The sequence below is a fragment of the Otolemur garnettii genome, unplaced genomic scaffold, assembly GCF_000181295.1.
Source record: "Otolemur garnettii isolate 467f Iridium unplaced genomic scaffold, OtoGar3 scaffold00017, whole genome shotgun sequence".
NCBI classification, from domain to species: domain Eukaryota; kingdom Metazoa; phylum Chordata; class Mammalia; order Primates; family Galagidae; genus Otolemur; species Otolemur garnettii.
This window is the reverse complement of record NW_003852412.1, coordinates 7809706-7815266: the sequence shown is the minus strand read 5'-3', so window position 1 is coordinate 7815266 and position 5561 is coordinate 7809706. Positions and strand designations below refer to the sequence as shown.

Sequence of the window (5561 nt, the reverse complement as noted above, 5' to 3'; positions counted from 1 at the left end):
AAAAAAAAAGGTTCTGCTCTAAATGGGTACTTAATAAATGCTTTCTGACTTGAAAAAGTCCATTAGAATTATTAGCTTTCCTGGTCTGGTTTAAAAAAGTAAAATTTCACAATTATCTCTAGACAGGGATATGTGTGAATACCTACCAGCCAAATAGTGCAAGAACTAGTACTTTTTCTACGATTAAAAAGTATGAACGGTGATAGCTCAGGTGGCCCAACTCTCTCTCTGGCATGCAGACGAAGGGGCTCCCTTGAGTCATTTCCGCTCACTTGATTAGTGACCTGAATAGCACTGTCTACTTTCTCCCTTTTCTAACTTATCAAAACTCTTATTTCTAATGCTTTTTGTAACTCTGGTTTTACATGCCTACCTTGTCTGCCAGACTCTGCATGCTCAAGGAATGTTGACTCCCGTTTGATGAATACATGTGTGAATGCTTGATCAGCAGAGCTGTTTCAAGGGAAGAGTGAAATTAAAGGCTGAGAAGTAGCAGGTATCAGCACTACATTTTTCAAACCTTTTGGCTATTGTAGTGTTTACACACACACACACACACACACACACATGCACGCACAGGGTGGCCATAAAGTTTGTGTGCAAGATTGCCCAAGATTACACATGAACTTTATGACCACCCTTTTAGATATCTTTTACATATGTATATATATATTAGCTCTTTGTATCTCCTACTGGTTCTGTTTCTGTGGAAAACCATAATAATGGTGTTAGTTTGACTTCTCTAGGCTTCAGATTTTTCTTTTCTTTTCTTTCTTTCTTTTTTTTTTTTGAGACAGAGTCTCACTACGTCACCCTTGGTAGAGTGCAGTGGCATCATAGCCCACAGCAACCTCAAACTCTTGGGCTTAAATTATCCTCTTGCCTCAGCCTCTCACATAGCTGGGACTACAGGTGCCCACCACAACACCTGGCTACTTTTTTGTTGTAGTTGTCATTGTTGTTTAGCTAGCCCAGGCTGGGTTTGAACCCACCAGCCTCGGTGTGTGTGGCTGGTGCCCTACCCAGTGAGCTATGGGTGCCACCCAGCTTCAGATTTTTCTAGCCTGAAATATGAAAAAGTGATATCTCTTCCTATGGCCAAAAGGTACTATTTTTAATTCTGGAGACTCAAAGAATTTTTTAAAAATATGTGCTAGGTACACTGGGTTGTTAGGAAATGAAAAGAATTTGGTCAGAGTTGTAAATAATTTTTTTAAAAATATGAAACGCTTCACGAATTTGCATGTCATCCTTGCGCAGGGGCCATGCTCATCTTCTCTGTATCGTTCCAATTTTAGTATATGTGCTGCTGAAGCGAGCACAGAGTTATAAATAATTTAATGATTAGAAAATGCATTCTATCAAGAGAAAGGAATTAATATTACTTGAATTTATATTATTTGGTCTGGAGGGAAATAAGAAATGAGGAGTACCCTTATGATGGTGTTCAAATATAAGGAAATCTGTTGACCAGCTGTTCTCAATTTCACCTGAACAGAGAGGAAAAATCAGGAATGAATTTAAGAAGCACCACGGCGAATGTGAGGCAGACTTTTCTGACACTGTGAATTAGTGGCTCTCAAATTTTGGTTTATATGATCCCCCCCACCCCAAACAAGCTTGTTTAGAATGTAGGTTCCTGGCCTCTACACCTAGCAGTTATGACTTGATGGGTTTGGGGTGGAGCCTATGAATCTACATTTTCAATAATCCCCCACTCCCTGAAATTGAATTGAGATGGATTGTCATTGAATTACACTTTGGGAACCACTGGGTGGATGGCAGAATGGAATGGATTCTTTGGGAAATAATTGAGCTTTTCTTTTCTAGAATGCTTCATAAAGTTATTTTTGTTTTATTTCATTCCGCTTAAATACAAGAGAGCTTATACTGTTCAGGGGGGTGTACGAAGTTGAATAGTATCCCCCCCAAATTCATATCCTCCCCAGAAGCTCAGAATGTGACCTTATTTGGAAATTGGGTCATTGCGGTTGTAATTAGCTAAGATGAGGCCATACTGGAGTAGGATAAGTCCTAATCCAAAATGCCTGGTGTCCATATAAAGAGAGGGTCAGAGGCACAGGGAGAATGCCATGTGACAACAGAGGCAGAGATTAGAGTGATGTGTCCATAAACTAAGGAATGCCAGGGATTCCCGGGAGCCACGAAAGCCTAGGAAGAGGCAAAGAAGAATCCTCCGAGAAAGCCTTCAGAGAGAACATGGCCCTGCTGACACCCTGATGTCGGCCCTTTAGCCTTCAGAACTGTGAGAGAATAAATTTCTGTTGTTTGAAGCCACCCATCTTGGGCTACTTTTTTATGGCAAGCTTAGGAAATGAATACAGGATGTTTTGGTATATTGATAATCCTGACACTAGAAAGAGACGTAGAGGAGCACTCAATATAGGTGTTTATTGTTTTCACGTAGGCTTGTTTGCTCATATTCTTAACGGTCTAGGTATTTAAATATTTGTAATTGTCACAAAGTAATAGTAATGTATCAGTATTATGACATTCTTGCCCTAAACTTGCCCTTAATACTGAACATATATGGTCTTGAATATTTGAGATAAGTGGGCTTTTGCTTTTTTATAAGATTAAAGAAGTAAATGCTGGCTGTGTGCGTTGGCTCATGCCTGTAATCCTAGCACTCTGGGAGGCTGAGGCTGGTAGCTAGCTTGAGCTCAGGAGTTTGAGACTAGCCTGAGTAAGAGCGAGATCCTGTCTCTAAAAAAACTAGCCAGGTGTATGGTGGGAGCCTGTAGTCCCAGCTACTTGGGAGGCTGAGGCAAGAGAATTGCTTGAGCCCAAGAGTTTGAGGTTGCCGTGAGCTATGATGCCACAGCACTCTACTGAGGGTGACAAAGCAAGACTCTGTCTCAAAAAAACAAATTAAAAAAAAAAAGAAAGAAAGAAAAAGAAAAAAAAGAAAAAAGAAGGAAATGCACTTAAAAAAAATAAGCTAAACACTCTAAACTTTCATACAGAAAGTTTCCTATTGAGGCTGAGTGGTCAATCATGGATAGATTTAAAGCCACTTTCTCCTCTTAAAATTCTAGAGTTAATTTCAAGAATAAATCTGATTTTTACACCAATTTGCGATGATGGTGAAATTTTGTATAGACAGGTTATCCACTTGAATGAAACTTCAATAACTTAGGCATATAAGAAAAACTCATGCCTCAGTGCCTGTAGCTCAGCGGCTAGGGCACCAGCCATATACACCAGAGCTGGCGGGTTTGAACCCAGTCCCAGTCTGCCAAACAACAATGACAACTACAACCAAAAAATAGCCAGGTGTTGTGGCAGACGCCTGTAGTCCCAGTTACTTGGGAGTCTGAAGCAAGAGAATCACTTAAGCCCAAGAGTTTGAGGTTGGTGTGAGCTGTAATACCATGGCACTCTACCCAGGGCAACATAGTGAGACTCTGTCTCAAAAAAAAAAAAAAAAAGAAAGAAAAACTCATACAAGATATTAAACTTATTTTCTTATAAGGCGTGTTAGGAGAATCTCCCCACCCGTTGTAATTGTTAAATTATACTAATAAATTTCACTTCTCAGTGCTGAAAATTCCTATGTGCTTTGGTTGTGCACTTTTTAGTGGCCCTAACATCTGGAAAGCCCTTGCTCTTCAGCGTTTAATTTGCCATCTCCTGCTTCCCAGGTAGGTGCTGTGTGATAGTGCAGTGTGATAGAGAAGGGGCAGAGGACTTGGCTTGTTTCTGGCATATCATTTCTTTCTGTTAATAAAACACTCAACTGAGTCATTTTCTCTGAGTCATTTTTCCATTGTAAAAAAACCTAAATCAAAGAACTGGACTGCTTTTATTGGCAAAACAGTAGATAAATCAGGGATGTAAAAATTCAAGAGGTATTCAGTACAAGTACCACAGAGAGTGGACTCGCTGGGTGAAAGGTTTATTCTATCAATTTTCCTCTTGAGACACTTAGGTTTAAGGAAATGTTTGCACTTTTCTAGAGAAAAAGTTGGCTGTGTGTTTTTCTTTTCTGTTTAGGCCACTCTGGAAGTAATTCCTTTGGGCGCAATTATCTAACATATGGTGATTTAGAAAAAGTCCAAAGCAAAGGTCATTTGGATGTTTTAGGCAGGAAAGAAGAAAATCCATCTTGGAGAATAAAATGAAGTCATGAAGGGCGGAAGTACAACTTAAGGTCAAAGGGACGTGAAAAGTAAAAGTGAGGTAGCTTTCAAGCAAAAAATGCAACTAAAACCTTTTTGTATTTGTGTGCATGTGTGTGTTTGTTTGTTTGCATGAGGACTGGGCATGTGGAGACGGAAGAAAAGGCTATGGTATCAGAGAAGTTTGGTGGTGGACAAGGCATGGAAGACATCAAGTCCAGTGTGCAACGTGTGTGAGTGGCCTGTGCCACTGAGCAGGAAGGACCTTGTGCCCAGATGGGCCCCCCAGTTTGTTTAATGCTCGATTGTCGTGCCGTGAAGTTCTTAATCATTTTTTAATTTGATTTTGTACCAGACTGGCAAGATATGTATCCAGTCCTACAAAAGGGGCTCTATTCTCAACCCCTTGTGGGTTTTGGTTGTTTTTGTTTTTTTGGATTGTTGTCATTTGTTTGTTTGCTTGTTTTATGAGAGAATTAGATCCAGAGAAGAGAAATCACTTGCCAGGAACAGAGGCCCAGCTCCTCCGGGTCAAACTGCAAATGAATTCATGTTTAAAGTGTCTAGCCAAAGAGAAGTGCTTTCACCCGCATATTGAAAAGAAACTTCTTCATGCATCATGACTAAGCCAAAGAAAACATTTAAAGAATGCAAAAGGAAGAAAGGTCTGAATAGGATTTGATATGAGGAGGACCTCACAATGATTTTACAAGTCACTTCTAAAAAACATGTCCTGCCATAATGATTCTCCTCCCTTAGCATAGGCCCTCACATCGCCCCCTGAAGCCAGGGGACCCCGGCCTGCACTCACTGCCTTCTAATCCAGAAGGCTGTGTTGTCAGGACGTCGAAGCACAGTATCAAGCTAATCACTGTCCTGACGCAGTGTGGCACTGACTGTCCTGCTCCATGCACCTTTATGACTGGTGCTGTCCCAGTGACGTGGATCCAGTTTAATGATGGCGCACTTCTCTTCCTGCAGGCCAGGAACACAACAAAGAGCCCAACACATGGGATCTGAGCGTCACATGGTAGCAAGCTGTTGTCTACAAATTCCAAAAGGATCCAACTGAAAGCAAATGACTGAGGAGCAGCCTCAGGAGGCTGGAAAATGTCCTCAGCATTGTGGAGTTCTGTATCGTCAGCTGACCTTGCTCTCAGAATTAATACTTTTAGATTCTAGACGAGGCAAGCTCTAGTAGGTAGTTGATTTTTAACTTCTTTTAAAGATTGTAACAACTGCCAGGCACCTGCCAGTCAATGCTCCACAACTTTCTGATGATAAACTACATCTAACAGGTAGATGTCAAAAAGGTGGGTTTGCAGCTCTCCCCAGGGAGTGGCAACTGAAATTCTGTTAGGCCAGAATAGGCCAAGGAATTCTCAAATCACATTTTTTTTTTTCGTGAGAAACATCCTA

General features: G+C 40.9%; 1 non-coding gene across 1 annotated transcript; it reads right to left on the bottom strand.

Moving 5' to 3' along the window:
* Positions 1 to 1215: 1215 nt before the first annotated feature.
* Positions 1216 to 1322, bottom strand: LOC111723951. Its single transcript, XR_002772353.1, has one exon. It is a non-coding gene; the product is annotated as a U6 spliceosomal RNA (small nuclear RNA).
* Between the last annotated feature and the right edge of the window lie 4239 nt (positions 1323 to 5561).